General features: G+C 38.2%; 1 protein-coding gene across 1 annotated transcript in view; it reads right to left on the reverse strand.

The window, feature by feature from the left end:
• Positions 1 to 18130, reverse strand: part of SERTAD2 (SERTA domain containing 2) — a 114383-nt gene extending 96253 nt beyond the window's left edge. Inside the window, exon 1 of the mRNA XM_041755674.1 lies at positions 18052 to 18130. The gene's annotated coding sequence lies outside the window, so the exon portion shown is untranslated. The remainder of the gene's footprint in view (positions 1 to 18051) is intronic.
• Between the last annotated feature and the right edge of the window lie 261 nt (positions 18131 to 18391).

Raw genomic sequence — 18391 nt, forward strand, 5'->3', positions numbered from 1 at the left:
ACGTGAGAAAGACAACTATTTTACATAACAAATAAATTATATTCTTACCAGTGGCTCAACTCTCCTCTCCTTCCCAATAAAAATCTGACTTCTAACTAATAGAACGGCTCTTTCATGTTGGTTTTGTCTCTTCCAGTTAACAACACAAAAGAACTGTAATCATTCATTCTCTCAATTTTATGTTGCTTTCAGAAACCAAATGAAAAACAGGATCATCTTGTTAATAAATCTTTCCAATTACGCTGGGGAGTGTAGACTTACACTAGATTTTCCAAAAGGCTCTGAGACAAGGGAGTGGGTTGCCTTACTGTCAAAGGGTTCCCAAATGCATCAAGACTATCTGATTTTAATGCGCAGATGTCTTAACAGGAAAAAAAAAAAAACCTCATAAATCATCATCTCCACACATTTCAGAAGGGAGAGGAAGTAACAGAATAGAACAGTTAACAATTACTAAAGAAGTTACTTAAAACAGTGGGAAGAGAGACAAAACCGTGTTTAGAAGGCCTGAATCTCAGCAATACCACCACTGGCACACTTTTTAATTCTCTGGACTTGAGTTAGCTCATTTCTAAAACGGGGAAAAAGTCCAGTTCTCCCGCTCATCACACAAGTTTCTTGTTAGGATTCTATGTGCAAATTCAAGGATAAAGACTTTAGAGACAGCTTGAAAGGCCTACCCCGGATTCCTGACAGTAACAAATTTCCCTGCATGACGTTTACTCGAGTGAGGCTGAAGGTGACCAAAGCCCGTGACAGGCCTTCAACTGCGCTGCCAACGGAGAATCTCTAAAGTGGGTCTGCTATCACCGCTGCATGGGGTGACGTCAGGCTGTTGTTTACAGGAGAAGAAAGGCTGCCAATTTCCAGTGAGCAGAAGACCGCAGTGGCCAGCCTCCTTCAGCTGCTCGTGGGCAAGAATGGACTCTTTATGTGTGGCATGTGTATACATGCGACAGTTCATGGGAGCCGGGGGGGGGGGGGCAGAACACGAAAACTGCTTTGTATGTGTGCACCAGCACACACTTTGGGTCTTAGGTTTTCACTAAGATGCCTGATCAAAATTGATCAAAATGCAACTTTCACTTTTGTCATTCTGAAGAAAAAAAAATGCCACTCCCTGAAACTTCATTGTTTGATTTTTTTAAAAAGTATTTTTAAAGCAGAACAGTCAATTCTTCTGGTTTTAACAGACTGCTCAAGTTCCACAAACATTCACTAACACAAAGAATTACGGAAGATCTATTTCAAAGCACAAGATAGATTCATCAGAGTGCAGTAACCAAGTTTTATAAGGAACGACTTCATTTTCAGAGTGGCTGGAGCTGCTTCCTCCTAGAAGTTCAGGAAGTACTCACTCAAGTATTAACACACACCAACTGAATCCACTTTGGGGAGATATTTTGTTAAGTTTATTACTGTAAAGAGGGGGGGGGGAAGGTCTGGCTTTATTAACATATGCCCATTCATGAAATTTCCTGGCAGAAAGCAACCTTATATTAAATCAAATTTAGAAGGGCAAAAGAAAATAGGGACTGTATTCATTATATTCTTTCTTCAATGATCCATCACCTTCTGGGATAGCAGTCAAATCAGGAATAATATGGCAACAGAGCATGTTTATAACTGGCACAGAAATTTTACTTCAGACAATAAATCTAGTGTATATCTTAACATTTGAACACTGAAGAAGAGACATGGGAAATAGTTTTGGTACCTGAAAATGTATTTTCTTGGGTCCTGCTATAAGTATAGCTGAAAAGAGGAGAAACTACAGCTCGGTAACAAATGAGAATGAATTCTGAGTTCTGCTTTTGGCTTTGCAGCTGATTATCATATAACGCCAGATCAAACACTTAGCCAAGGCAAGCCTTAGTCTCTGTATCTGAGAAATGGGGATGATAACAACAAATATTAGTCTCCAATTTTTAGGAAAATGTAAGAAAAAAGAAGCTAACTAGTGAAAGTCTTATGTAACATTACAATACACTACAGGAACTAGAAAATAATGGAAACATGGTCTGGGAATCCAGCCTGATATTGGCCAACTCCTTTGAGAGTTGGGGAGGAAAACGTGTTAAACAAGTAGGAAGTGTTATTAGCACTTCTTTCATTTTATAGTTAGACATAACAGTAGCATGAAAAATATGGCACCAGTTCAACTTTTTTACGGCCAGTTCCAGCAAATAACATTGGCGACATATTCTTAACACACACCAAGAAACCTGAAAGGCCATCTCTGGGCTCCTCCTTAACGTGGAATGACCAAAATAAAATAAAATAAAATAAAGGATGCCAGAAAACCCTGCAGGAAAATATGGAAGTAGGTATAAATTATACCTGAAAACGGCTGTCATCAGCGTCATTCCTTCACATGGTGAAGAATACCTGAACACACAAGTCCATGATGATACAGAACAATGGTAAAATGGTGGCACACAGGAACATTAATAGTCTGACAGTCACAGATGTTTTACAGTCACAAGTATTTTATTGACTGAACAGAGCAGTGATTACAGCAGAGCTTCCCACATCCTGAACCAGTACAGAGTTCATGAACTTTTTTTTTTTAAAGAAATAAAACTGCATATAAAGTAAAGCGGTCAACTGATAAAGCAACCAGCAAGAGGAATAGTAAGAGAAACCAAACTGATGATAATCTTCATACTTAGTATTTTTCCCTATCCACCTTACTTAAAACTCTAAAATCAACGATTTGGGATTGATTTTTGTTGCCCGGCTGCCAAATTGACAGGATCGCTATAGAGCGCACTGAGAAAAATGAAGGTGTATGAAGAGGAGACAGTTTTAACTGGATGGACCAAGTGCCCGAGTTTTATTAGTTGTGTCTTTGAAGTTGCAATGATTCAGTAGTCGCCTGTGAGCATTAGTGTATTGAGTTCTTGGAACCCTTTGTACTCTCACCGAGGCGGTTTGTGAAGCAGATGTATAGCAAGCACGTGTGTTAGGACTTTTCTAAGTAGTGTGCCGCACGGTGGATGATGTTTTGGTGGACGGGAATGTAGCAGTTACAGCGTGATGTGTCAAGTGGAAACTCGGGCACTTGGTCCATCCAGTTAAAACTGGACAGAACTCCCCTTTGCCAAGAATTTCTCGCTAGTCATAAACACGTCTCTTTTCTTCTCATCGCATAATGGTGTACTGAGCGTGTACTAATACCTGCATCCAATATTCAAAAGTTAAAGAATAAATATTCCAAAGTGCATCTCAATGCACTCTATATTCCTCAAGGAAGCAGGGATACTGCTAGCTGGAATGTCAACCCCTTGGACAAAAACCAAATGGAAAGCTCTGAAAAGGCTAACTCTCACACCAAACATGCCTACCAGGGTACAAATGGTAATGGAAGATGAAGCAGAATAAGCAAACAAAAGGCTTCCACTTTATTTTAGGAAATGGCAAATCCATTTATAAAAAAAAAAACACCTTCTTGTTCATACAATTATTCAAAAATAAAAGTCACAGTTTCTGCAAAGGAAGTGAAACTGAGGCCACCAGAGCAGTTGCCAGAGGCCATATGAAATGATCACACAGATGAACAAAAAGTGGTGGCAACAAGCACCTCTCCTCCATCACCCCCAATATAGATTCTTTGCCCATCTCCCCGTCTAGTCATCACACAAGAGCAAAACATTTAAAAAAAAAAAAAAAGAAGAGTGGTCAAATGCCTTGGTGATCCTAAATTAGTCCAAATAGAAAATGTGTCGGTTGTCATCATATTGTTCTCAGGGCGCATAAGTACTGCAAAGAACAAAACCAAAACTTCATGACCCACATCAGTGTAGCACACTCACCACTTGGTAGTCTCTATGTTAGCGGTAACATGTGAGAGGAGCCTCAGTGTAACTTGACAATGCTGAGAAGACAGGGGCGTCCCTGTACTCCCAGGTTTTCATGCTCAGTTGGGAGAAAGACAGGCTGTACCACCAACAGGGTCCATGACTTGGTTTACAATAAATCTAAACGTATTGGCTAATTACAGACAAATTTTCTGACATTCAACTTTTTACTTAAGATTTTATTTATTCATGAGAGATACATAGAGAGAGGCAGAGACATAGGCAAAGTCCCCGCTGGGAGCCTGCTGCAGGACTCGATCCCAGGACCCCGGGATCACGACATGAGCCAAAGGCAGACGCTCAACCACTGAGCCACCCAGGCGTCCCTCAGGTTTTTTTTTTTTTTTTTTTAATTTTTTTTTTAATTTTTATTTATTTATGATAGTCACAGAGAGAGAGAGAGAGAGAGGCAGAGACACAGGTTGAGGGAGAAGCAGGCTCCATGCACTGGGAGCCCGACGTGGGATTCGATCCCGGGTCTCCAGGATCGCGCCCTGGGCCAAAGGCAGGCGCCAAACCGCTGCGCCACCCAGGGATCCCCCCTCAGGTTTTTTAATAACACAATTCCAGTACTCTCAAATGACCCTTTGCTTTTGTCCAGCTACATATTTTTTAAAAATCACTTCTCAAAACTCAAGATGACCAGTAAGTACCCCCAAATGCTTCATGACTCAGTCACACAGCATATAGTTGAAGATTTATAAGTTGGATGGCACAATGCTCGAAGTGGCAAAATGTATTCATGGCCCTAAAATCTTCCATGGTACTGGGTCTTCTGCAAATAATAACAAAAATGATTCTCCAAGTATAATTTCTTTCCCAGATAATTTTTAAAAGCCACTGTAAATGTATTTTTCTTAGCTGGTCAAGAATTTTTCATTGATCATGCTGTGATTTTCAGTCAAAATAAGAACTCCGTATGAAAAGTGAAAATAAATGACCCGACATGAAAGCAGTTTGCCCTTAGAATCTATTCCATACAACTTAGACCCAATACAGAAGAAGCTCCAAGACAGAATACAGAAATGAAAGAATCAAGGAAGAAACAGAGACAAAGCTCTGGCAATTACTCTGTCATTAAAGTCCTGGGTAAAAAGAGGCGATTAATGCACTGCTCTCCAACCCACTATCACTTAGATTTTTGTTCCATTCTCTCAAGAAGCACAGTAGAAACATTTCTCAGTAGGGAGTTATAAAAGTTGAGTCAATCTCAACCTCTAAGCCTTGATTGGTTTTTACGTGCCTGATTGAGTGTCTGAAGACAGGGATACATGCCGATCCAACTACTAATCCCAGCAATTAGTATGGCCAACTGTATAACTATGAACAAATGTTTCCTACGTATGACTCTTCACATCATGGCAAAACTCAGGCGTATTCTAGTTAGGAAATTAAATTTTAGTTTGAGCTTTGGGAGCTTGATCTTTGCTTTCTTTTCATTTCTTTTTTTAACACTGCATAGTGGAAATAAAAATAAAATCTGGTATTAGATGGGAAACAACAGCCATTTCACTTTTCATTTTAGCCTCTGAGCCACTGGTAGCAAACCTTAACTAAACAGTAAAAGCATTTGTTACACAGCAAAGGGAATCTTGTCCACAAAACTTTCCGGCAAGGCACTAAAATTAAAAATCTGCCCAGACAAAATCAAGTTTCATAAGTTATAATCACATGTCACCATTTTTAAAAGTAACCAATAGCAGTCTGAGGAAATGCAATACAAATTTCAAACTTCTTTTTCTAAAACTCTAGCACTCTTAACTAAAGTTATAGCCACAGCGTCCCTTAGCTGGCTTCTTAAATAAAATTATAACTTATTTCAGAGTTCTGCTTTGATTGTGCTGCTTCATAACTAAATGTTTAGAGAACATTTAGTATAACATTCTTATACATTGAGATGTATAAGAAACATCAACACACACTTAAAAAGTCCCTTTAAGAAATATCTCTTTGGGAGCACCTGGGTGGCACAGTCATTTGAGCTTCCAACTCTTGGTTTCTGCTCAGTTCTTGATCTAGGGTCATGGGATTGAGCCCAGCGTTGGGTGCCACACTCAGCACGGGGTCTACTTGGGGTTCTGTCTCCCTCTGCCCCTCCTGCCTGTGCATGCATGCTTTCTCACTCTCTCTGAAATAAATACACCAATCAAACAATCAATCAATCAAAATAAAAAATATCCCTCTGGCTAAAATGATTCATGCCAGCAGGTTTGACTTATAAATGGAACCACTCAAAATCTGACCATTTTCAGTATTCACAGAGCTTACTAGATTAATAGATACCTCAACAACAAAATTAAAGACAAAGAAAAAAAACCGTAACGGAAAAAAGATGGGCCAAGGTTCAGCATCTTCTAAGTCGGGAGAGATGCTGGGTTTGTCATTGTTCTTTTATTTTCTCGTCATGGAGGTTAACAGGAATTCAATATTCTACTTGAGAGGTCAAGAAGAAGCAATAGCTTCCTTTTAAGAGTGATCTGATTATTTAGGAAGAGAAGTCAAAACCAAGGTGATGATCTTCCCATGTGATTGGCTTGTAATAATTCTGCAGAACTTCATAGGTGTTTCAGAAGTGCTTTAAAAATTCCATAGGGAGAAAAATATGACAATCCTTCTCTACATATTTTGAAAAGGGCACGTCTGAACAAAGACCCTCCAGTGTTCACACATATTGGAAAACACGACTTTGGAAGATGACTTTCTCACGGTAGGTGAAAGAAGGTCAAAACCAAACAATCAAAAAAATAATAATAACTGCTGGTAAACAAGACACAATTCTTTTTAGAAAGTAGGTTCTGAAGAAGTCAGAGTAGCTAAACTATGATGATAAGCCTAGATTTTCCCAAGGTATCAAAGATCTGGGTTATACTGGACAAATAAGCTACTATATTTCAAATATAGCAATTTATTTTGCTGACTTTTTCACAGGTCATGGTGCACTTATTTTATTTTAATAAAAGGGGAAAGAACCTATCTCAACTTTGTTGTTTTTACAGATAGTGACATTAAAGAGATTTCTGCTCACATTTGATCTGGATCTTGATAAATACATACCCACTATTGACAGTTTCACTTCCCTGGCTCTGCATTAATATAAAGTGAAGCTGAAATATATAAGAAAACATAAGATGGGCCAAAACAGGTTAATGGAGGGTATCTGACCAATCTACAAAGCTCACATAAAATGCTTTGCCTTATATACTGAGGTGAGAGGATGCACAAGAGACCAGGTAAGGAATAGTCACTTATGATGTGCTCACTAGTATGTAGTGTGACAGTGTCAAAGGAAGACAGAATTTTTTATAAAATGAAAAGGAGAGATATAAAATAGGAATTGGCGTTATTAAGCATCAGTTTTGTGTTTGTCGCTTTACCTATTTTATGTCAGTTGATAGTCACAGAAGTAGTAGACACCATTGTTCCTATTTTACAGCAAAGAAAACAGAGGCTTGGAGGAGTGATGAACACTGTTAGTGGTATACCCAACGTCCATTCCTCCTTCTTCTCCCTAAGAAAACCCCATTCCCGGTCGCTGGTCCGTAAGTAGGCAGAGATGTCCAATTAGACAGAAAGACTGACAGATCACACCTGTGGGGAGGTTTCTGACTTCCTCTGATTGGCATAAAGTATGGATGTGAACCAGCTTGAGGGAGGAGCCCAAAACTAGTTGGAGCCAGTAAGGAGTCTGGCATGGCGGGGCTATGCTAAGAACCCAAACGACAGAACTGACCAACCCCAGAGCCTGCCCTACCTCTGGATTTCTTGTAAAATAATAAATTTCCTGATCACTCCAGTGAGCTTGAAGGCAGTTTCTGACAGCATCCTAACTAATATAGAATTTTGTATCTACAAGGTCACCTGCAGTAAGTGGCAGAGCAAGTGTTTGAACCAACATCATTCTGGCTCGAAACTGAGATTTTTTCCATTAAACTCCACTGTGGCATGAACTTTGGTAAGTGACTTTTTTTCTCATTACATGATCATGCGATGTGAGAGCTAGGAAGGTTCTTACCTCGCCATACATAAGAAAATGCATTTATCTCAATAAAACGTTTTAAGCAAACACAGAGGAAAAACACATCATTAGCAAGAACTCCCAGAATTTCATGTTCTGAAGAATTTATTTCATATGCACTTAATTTTTAGTAGAATATGAATTCATATGCCTTTAATAAATGGAATTGAGGTCTTAAAGAGCATTCTAAGTTATTATTAATTTTCTTATGTGTCATAATGGTATTGTGGTTATGTAGGAGAATGTCCTTATTCCCAGGAGATGCGTCCTGAAGTATTTAATAGTAAAGAGTCATGATGTCTGAAACCTATTTTCATATGGTACAATAAAGTATATATGTAGAGAAAAGAGAATGTGAGCCATAAAGCAAATGCTGCAAAAGGTTAATAATTACTGAGTCTAGGTAGAGAGAATACAGGTATTTGCTGAATTATTCTTCCCAGCTCTCTACATGTTTGAAAGTTTTACAATAGAAAGTTTGAGTGTGGGGGAATAAAGTTTGAGTGCGAGGAAATAGTGTGTATGCACACTGAATAACCTGGCGGCATTAAAAAAAAATCTTAAATGAGGGCTTCACCCTGGGATTGTGCCCTGGGCACGGGTAATCCTAATGTGTATGGTTGGTATGGTAGAAAGAGCCTCAACTTTCAAGTCACAACTCTGACAGTCCCAATCCTGTAAAGATAACTCTGAAAAATTTTCTAGACTATTTATTATTCATAAAAAATTGTCAGGGTTTTAAACTTAAGCATTATTCCAACAATAAAGAAATTTCCCTGAAACATACATCGGGTGACATAAGGAATACTCAATTAATAGCAAATCATCATTTTAACAGAACATATATTAAGCCTTCTCTGCTGTGCTCAAGACCATGGGGCATGAAGAGTGGAGCAGATTTAGTTCTTCCTAAACAAATCTATTCATAGAGTCTATAGTTCAGCATGCCAAAATTTAGTTTATAAAATGGAAAAAAAGGGGGGGGGGACAATATTTAAGAGGAAGCATTAAGCCATTTAACCTCTTTTAAGAAAAAGAAGGTCTTACTAAAATCATGTTCTTTACTCCATGCCAAAGATGAGTCATAATCTGTTAAACTACAAGGAAAGGAGGATTTCTTGAAAAATATACAACTCTAATTCTCTAAATTCAAATGTGTACAATTTACTTAAAGATACTCCAGTGAGCCTTACATATGGAAAAAAGCTCTCTAAGGTCCCATATCTAAATTTCAGCTGACGCATAGGCCTCCTCAGTTCTATTTGTCTTTCTTAAAATATATGTGTCTGGGGTATAGGACGGAGGTGAATAAATGACAGATAAAATAAAAGAGAGAAATAAAAAACAAATGACAAGCTTTAAAAATATAATTCTTATAATGGAGATTTTATCTTGAAAATACACCTTAAGACCTAAGTGGCTTTTTAAAAGTTTGATATACACAGATTTAAAGTACATAATTTCGTAGGTTCTGACATATGTGTATATCCCTGAAACCACCATAGCAATCAAGATGATGAACATAACTACCCTAGGTGGCCTTTCAAATCAAATAGATGTGAAATGGTTCTTGCCCTGATAGTTTTCAGGAAAAGAAATTCTTGATAGAAATTGTTTTTTAAAACAATAACAACACCAATAAAGAAATCTATACACAAGTGTCCAAATACCTTCAACAGATGAAACATTTTATCAACAGATAAAATACACATCAAGGCTTTGGATTTCTTTTTCCTTCTAATTTAAATCTAAGAGACAAGCACGTGATGTGTTATTCTATCGTAGACGAGGTCCAAATAAACAAACAGATGTACTCTAAAAACAAAGAGATGCTTATTAATACCTTCAAATATCTAGAGAAATGAAAACAAAAGCCATAGGCACACAGATTTTTGTTTGAGAATTTAAATACACACATATCAGGAATTTTGGCCAATTCTGAAGCAAAACAATTTAGAAAGATGGTATCTACGTATTATAGCATTACATACAGACTTGCTAAATTTGGCACATCAGGCCCAGAGCATGCCTATCTCACAGGCAGGGCTGCTCCAGGCAAAACTAAGGAAGAAAGAGTGACGGCCAAAAGCCTCGGCAGTCTACACTTCTTTTCCTCGCCTCTGAGTGCTGCTTCTGCTTTTCAGGAAACTCCCCTTGTTTACAGGGCCTCCATTAATAGATCAGTCTTCCCAAACCTATGGAATAATTTTTTGGCCTCAAGAACCTGAACCATATCCATGGCGTCTATATGCACATTCCATTCACAGGCGAAGTTTCTGCCTCTGACACGCTTTGCTAGTGAATGTTAAGAAATGCCTAGGATGTGGGCTCCATTCCCTTTCCTTTCCCTTCCTTGCTGAACAGTTGCAGTGGCTAGAAAGGGGACTGCACTGCCCTTAGGTGCCTACGGCACCAAGAAAGCCTCTTTTAAGGCTTTGCCCAAACTGAACAGGATAGATGGAGTCCCGTGAAGGCTAGCCAGGGCCTCCAGGAGGCAAGTCCATTTGACCAAGGGCTCAGCTTACTGGAGCGGCCTGCAGGAGACTTCCCATCAAGCTAAATCCCATACTGCCTAACAGAAGAGATTTGATTTCCGTGTGGGGATATTTTGTCTCCTGAATAGGGCTGTGAATACAATTATGAACAGGTGCCATGTCTTATTAGTCTCTGATACCCCCAAGCACTTGGGACATTTATCAAATATTTATGAATAAAAATTTAAAAGTAAAAATCATTATATTATATCGTATCATGTTAATGCTGTCTGTATAGCAAAAACACTTAGATATATCTAGTATCTGGGGTGGAAATGTACACTAAGGGTTTTATTTGTTTGTTTAAGGAATTACATGGTTTTGACAATCATGGAGACAAAAATTAGTTTTTTTTTTTAAGTTTTATTTATTCATGTGAGAGACACAGAGAGAGAGAGAGAGAGGCAGAGACACAGGTAGAGGGAGAGGCAGTCTCTCTGTGGTTAGCCTGATGAGGAACTTGATCCCAGGACCCTGGGATCATGACCTGAGCCAAAGGCAGACTCTCAACCACTGAGCCACTCAGGCGTCCCCCCAAAATTAGTTCTTTACGTACACTAGACAAAGCAAACTTAAGATTTTCTTGTTAATTGTGCAATATAGCTGAGATGACCACATTTCCATTGTGCAATTTTCAACGTTACACATTTTTTTCAGGCTCTGTCACAAAGAAAACAAAGCAAAAGGAGAAAACAACTTTAAAAGTGTAAAGAAGGACCACCTGTGTGTGGCTCAGTCAGTTAAGCATCTGCCTTCAGCTCGGGTCATGATCTCCGGGTCCTGGGATCCAGCCTTGCATAGGGCTTCCTGCTCAACGGGGAATCTGCTTGTCCCTCTCCCTCTGCCCTTACCCCCCACTCATGTGGGCCCTCTTTCCCTCTCTCTCTCTTTGAAATAAATAAGCAAATAATCAAATAAATTAAAAAATGTATAAATGTATAAAGAAAACCAAGAAGAAATTTCAAACTGTATCCACTGGTAGGTTACCCAGGGTTCAAAAATGAGGCTGATTGCAGGATTTCTGGTGGAAACATCCAGCAACATTATAGGCATTTAACACTTCAGCTCAAACTCAAATGATAATTGTCCGTTCAAATGGAGTTTTGTTTCAGGAGTTAGGATTCCTTTTATGCCAAGTTGAAGGACATAAAATCCGTATGAAGAAATCTTACTTTTTTCCAGACCATTATTACACAATGTTTAGTTATGACTACTGCATATGGTAAATAACAAGCTTTATACACACCAGAATGGACTGGAATGTAATTTCTACAAGGACAGGAATATTTGACTCTTTTCCCCAGTAAGAATAGCTGGTACACAGTAAATGTTAAATAAATATCTGTTGAATGAACTGAATAAATGAATGAATGGAAGTGAGGAAAGGGATACAGGTGTGCCTTTAAAAAAAAAAAAAAGATCAAGTTTTTCTATGAGGCATAGGTTTCACAAAGTACAATTCTGGAAAAAAATCTCTTCCTTAACACTAAAATACAGCTTATCTAATCTTATATTTATTGAAGTTAAAAAAAAAAGTAGCAATGGACTGTTTATTATCTAAATCAAAAGGAGGAGTCATTTTGTTTAATAAAACTGAAAGGTTTTCTACTATTGATGTCTGAATAATGTCAGATATTTAGGGAAACTATTAAACATTCTCTCCAAATCAATGGATGTGGGTCCTTAGGAAACTTTCTACCCAAAGGATTTTTATGTAAATCTTTTTTGTTTAAAAATACATATTCATTTTCATACCCTTTGATTTTCTGGGTGAAAAGAACCCTTAAAATCAAAACAAAAGTTAACTCAAAGGGATACATTTCATTTGAGTTGAAGCCATGGAAGACAATAAAGCTGATGGTTACTTCACCAGGAACCATTAATCATTCAACAATGGTGAACCCTGGAAAACCTCACAGTGGACATGGTCTGACATTCTGTCTGGTTTTAAGGAGTTAACGACAAAACAAAACAAAACAAAGGAGCTGCTCTTTCCGGCTAACGTGATGTTCTCAGGCCAGCCGCCCCCAACGTGGTCAGGTGGCAATGGTCACTGCTGAGACAGCTCCAGAGCTTGCCAGCACGCTGGACACGGAGCAAAAGGCGCACCAGAAAGCCTGGATGTTTGAGATGTCTCAAGGTAACATGGATGGGGAAAATGCTGTGGGTATTCCCCAATAAGAGAGGCGAACAGAAAAGCAGGAAATAATAAGCATGTCACAGTTTTGCCTTTTTAGTACCTCACATAAGCCAAGACCTGGTTGTAGGTTTACAAAATGGTCCCCTGAAATCTTGTGTTGGTAAGATGATCCGAGAGTTCATCTGTTGAGATAAGGCCAAGCAAATTTTCTATACAGAAAATGTTATATGTTGCCACAGTCTCATAAAAGCAGACTGAACTAAATGAAAACCCCTCCTCTATGCCTTACACAGAGGCAAAGGCAAAAGAGAGCTAAGGAGAAAACCTGCTGTGATAGAGGGAAAAGAAACCAATGCAAAAAGGAGATGGAGCAAATTAGAAAGATGCTGCATTAAAAGAAAGAAACTCGTGGAAACACCAAGAAAACTGAAAACAATGGTAGTACAAGGGGTAGAGGGTTGTGAAAAACAGATCAAATTTAGATAAAGGATGAACTGTCTTGATCATTTTATTTAATTGCTTAAAAGTAAACATACAGTACTATAGAGTTATACATATCACCACATAAAATTATAAACATCAACGTAGACTTTAAATTCAAAAGTGGAGAAGAAATCTGATCACTCCCCAAGTTTCTATCATTTGGAAACTTAACAATAAGGACAAAAGGACAATATATTTTTAAAAGTTGCTTTCTGCTTAGCAACCTTGCATTTGAGGATCATTGTTCCCTATACCTAATATTAAAAGGAATAAATAATATTTCTCATATGTCCCACTTGTCTTAATAGGTATTACTCTGAGTACACTAGAATTTCATTTCAACTTTAAAAAGTGAGTAATGTCATGAGGTTGTGACAATGCTTCTCTAGTAACCAAGATAGAGGAAAAGCTAAATTCAAAGAAACTTACATAATGTGCCAACTCTGGGCTTTTTAGTTTTAAAGACTGCTAACTTCACTTTTAGAGACAGAAAAAAAAAAAAAAAACTAGTTGCCTAACATACAGCCTTTCCACATGTGTCTTCACTCACCTTCCCAAATAAAAGATTAGCTATAATAAATGAAATCTTCCAAGTCACTATGCATATTCTGAAATGTGCATATTTCAGTGCATTCAAGGTACAAAATAAATGAGCATAGGGAAAGCTCTTACAGCCAAGTAATCCTTTTAAAATTTAAAAGTAAATAATATGATTAATTTTTCTCTTCGAATATACGTCTAATGGAATCTGATATATCTCAACATTTCTTTCCTACAAAGTATGTGCAGGTTTTACAAGCTTTAACTGAATGAAATGAGTTATCTCCTCGATACACACTTTGTTCTTCAACATCAACATCTGCTCTAACTCAGGATATACCAAAATTCGGTGGCAACATTAAAATCCCATTCAATTAAACCAGAGTTCCTTGTCTTCTTAAAAGGTAGCTTACACATTCTTGTGAACACATCAATAAGAAGTCTCTTCAAACACAAAGTTAAAAGGAAAAACGTCTTTCAGACAAAAGATCTAAAAGGTTACAATTTTTAAATAATGATAAACAAACATCCATTTCTAAATGCTAATGTTTATTTTGTGTTTGCTTGCATTTTGTCCTTCTCCAGTGCTTTTAAAAAGCACTTACAACCCCTACAAAGTCCTCTCTGAGTGAGGGCAGGGCAATGCCTTCCCTCTTCCCACTGAAAGGGTAAGAACATGGAGAGTAGAAGTGAAGCGCACCCGCTCAAGGTCACGTGCCAATCAGTAGCACTGCTCAGTCTAGAACTTCATGGACCTTACTTCTAAGTTGGTCAATAGATAATGCACATATTATTTCCTCTCTTTTCGATCACTAACAGAGTGCACAGTTACTCGTTTTCTCAATGTTTAAAGACAGGGATAGAAATCACAAGTCCTGAAAGTTATTTCTATCCCTCTCCTCTACTTTCCAAGCAATTCTTCATCAGAAACATTGCTTTTTTAAAAGTTGGACCCATCATATACATCTGCAAAATGCTAATAAATACTTTACAAAAATGGTAAAGAGATATGAACGACAGAAACAATGTCATGCTAAAATGTGTCAAGCAAAAAATAAGTAACTTTCCATCAAACAGACCAGATGCTGAAGTGTAGTTTCTAAGTGTCCATAAGTTAACGTTTTTAAGTTTCATTTGAGATTGGCTGCTTTAAAAGTATATGGATAAAAAAGGGCAAGTTTATTAAATTAATTGTTTTAGCCAATAAAAATGCAATACATTCAGCTAAATTGGGTAACCGATGATTCAGTTAAACAAAGGATTATGTATACCACGGTGTAGTAGATAGCGCACATACTTGAAAAGTTTTAACAATGTTATGAAACACTGTACACTCCTGAGTAGATTAGTATTCAGGTTTCTTTGCTGAGGATCTCTCTTTCATGAAAGTCATTTCTTGCATTTTATAATTTCAGAGGGCACAGTAATTAAACTGCATTTTATTGACAAGTAAAACAGAATGATTCTATAAATGAAGCAGCTGGTAGGCCCCATCAATTTTGCTTATTTAAAAATATATATATTCCCCAATTGTGTAACGCCTATTAAGTGTGCGGTGAAATTTAAAGTTTAAGTGTTTTACTTACTAATTACATATACCTCCTTTATGATTCCTATTACACTATTTACTACAGCTATTTCAAAAGTTAATTATTTATTAAGAGTGCTCAAGAAAAAGAGTTTTAGTCTTGAGTGGAAAGAGAAATGAAGATTTGGTCCTTAAGGAAATGATGTTTGTTTTATTTTCACAGTGTGAGTATGATAAATTCTCCTTATTATTATTAATTCTGAAGCCAATAACAACATCATATCATCATTTGGGAGACTCAAAATAGAATTTGTATAATTCATATTAATTATAGGAACACCTAACTTAGCGACAGAAAGTTTGGGAGTCAGAAAGTCTCACAATAAAAAATGGACATGTCAGATAACAAAGGATAGTATTCAACATGCACTTTTCAGACTATTTTAAGTTTAATTTTCAAAATGAAAAATATGTTCTTAATGAAATGTAAGTAATACAGCAATTCCCCTTGTTTACTCTCTATTTACAAAAATAATAATTGAGAATGTAAAAATTCAATTCAGCAATATTAATAATATTCTCCACAGTTCCACAGTATCACTTAAAATGTCATTCAACTAGTCATAAACAACTTGAGAATAACAGTATTTAAAACTTATTATTTGGCATTCATTAAGCGTCTTTATGTACCCAACACTCTCCTAGGCACCAGAGATTAAATTTTGAATGAAAAACGAGTCTTACCCTCAAGGGGCTTTCTGTTTAGTATAGGAGAAAATTGTAGATAACAGCAAATGTGTGATAGGTACCATTATAATAGAGATATATACATTCTGTGATGCAGATTTAAATGAAAGAGGGACCAACTCATCTAATAACTAAATATCATGAAGACTCATATAAACTCCAGCTTAAAAGTATAAATCCAATAAAACATCATGCATATTGATAAGAATTCTGCTTATTTCATTGATGGCAATATATCTTTATCTTTACCAAAAATGTACTTCTAAAAAATACAGCCATTGGTGTTTCAAAACATACACAAAACACTACAGAGAATTAAGTTCAAAAAGACCTACCAAACACTAGTCAAGATCTTTGCATATATCAACTCATTCTAAACTCACACTAACCCTATGAAGCAAATGCTACCATTATTCCCACTTTACAGATGAGGAATCTTGAGTTAACTTGACCAAGGTCACAAAGATAACAAGAGGAAATTCTGGGACTTGAACCTAAAGGGTCTGGTTCTAAAGGCCACACTTTGAAGCACTACACTAGACATCCCCTCGGCAGATGGTGATGGGACAGCGAACACCCCATGTTCTGTGACATGCACTCTCTTATTTATCTTTATATCAACCCTTTGAAGAGAAGTCATCCTTTCCAATTGCAGGAGAAAACCAGCACGGGCCAGGTTTGAAACTTGCCCAAGGTCAGGCAGCCATTAAGGGTAGGCGGCAAGATTCAAACTCAGGCAGCAGGGCTCCACTATGCTATAAAGGCCTCTCAAAGATTCAGTCTCAGACTCATGAAAAAGGCCACAAGAAAAGAATTTATTAAACAATTCCAAAAGGCTTTGTATAAGTCTTCCTGAAACACTTTGCAAGGTTTGGGGGCTTCTGACAAGCATTTCCTTACGATAGCATTTACATTTGAGTCAACATTACTACTTTGGGTTGATCATAAACACATTTCTGCTCTTTAAAAAGAAATCTTTCTGCAGAAACTTGGCAGATTTCAGTACAGGAACAGTCTATTCTTTAAAATTAAATTTAGTAACAACTTATTCTGGTTAGTCTGAAAGAAAAGGAGAGAATGAACTACTAAGAGGCCTTTCCTGTACTTTAATATTTCAAAACATGTTTGGTTTGGCCTAATTTGAATCTTGTGGACAACTAGACCAGAACTTGATTCAAAAAGAGTACTACCATTTTTAAATAGGCTGAATTCTCAAAAGTGACCTCAGAAGCCGATTCAAAGTAACTATTTCTCATAATTTTTACTTTTATCTCAAATTAAATATGAAAGATGCCTAAGGCAAGATTCTCATAAAGGATATAGGGGCAGCAGGTATGTGTACCTTTGAGTCACCCACAACCAAGAAACCAAATTAAATCCTACAAAATTCTGTAGCATGACATTTCTTAAGAGCAGCGAAGTATACAAAAAATGGATATCAAGAGGAAAAAAAATCCATATTTATCCTTAACACATCCCACTGTGCCTAGGGACTGAGAAAAAAAAAATTCTGTGCAGTAATGCCTCGCTTGAATAGAAGTGAGATAGAGATGAAGTGTCAAGCTGGATTTCCATCTTACCTTGCTTTCTTCCAACAGGTTCAAAGACTTCATGGTCTTTAATACGGAATGCATATTCTTCCCCCAAAAGGGAACCCATAAAACTATTTTAAAATAAAAATACTTAAGCCGTGGCCCCTAGGCAACCTGTCTTCCCTCGCTCTATCCCCACACATTCGAATCAGAAATATCTTTTGCTTTGCCTTTATTAAATAAAAGTTGAACTGTGATTTAGAGTAAAATGCACTCATTAGGGGTTTTACACTTTTTGCAGGTCAGTGAGATCTAGGGGATCCCATCGCTGACTATTTATCGCTCACTAAGCATCCTAAAGACAGGAAGGAAAAAAAAAAAAAACCATGCCATTACCGCTCATTTTATAAGCGTGATAATGCCCCGATGGTGGAAGTCTGGCAATACCTAGAAATACAGCAAAGCTGGTGAATAAGGAGTCGAGGGGCGGGGGAAGAGGGAGCGAGGGAGGCAGTCGCCACCTCGAATCCACGCCGGACCAGGAACCTCCAGCCTACAACGTGATCCCTGCCCTCCCCGGAGTGGACAGGCTGCATTTTTCCAGATCCACACCGCCTCCCCCCAACCCCAACCCCAACCCCAACCCCAACCCCAACCCCACACGGTACTCACCCTTCTGCGAGGAAGTCTGCAGCGGGTCCAGCTCCGAGACCGGCCGGGGTGGCAGCGAGGGAGGGGACGTCTGGGCTGTGGGCGGGGGGGGGGGGGGGTGTCGGTGCGTCACTCGAGTGCAGGACGGTGAGTTCGAGGGGTGGGAGCGGAGAGGAGCGGGGCAATCAAGTCACCGCCGGAGGAGGAGGAGGAGGAGGAGGAGAGACGGGGGTGGGGGGTGGGAGGGAGGGGTGGGGGGTGCAGAGCCCCTTCCCTAAAACAAACCCACCGGCCCCTGCGACCCCCCGGCCCCGGGGAGGGAGAATAAATCGGGGGAGATAACAGACGAATAAATCTCTAA

This window comes from Vulpes lagopus, chromosome 5, assembly GCF_018345385.1.
Source record: "Vulpes lagopus strain Blue_001 chromosome 5, ASM1834538v1, whole genome shotgun sequence".
NCBI lineage: Eukaryota > Metazoa > Chordata > Mammalia > Carnivora > Canidae > Vulpes > Vulpes lagopus.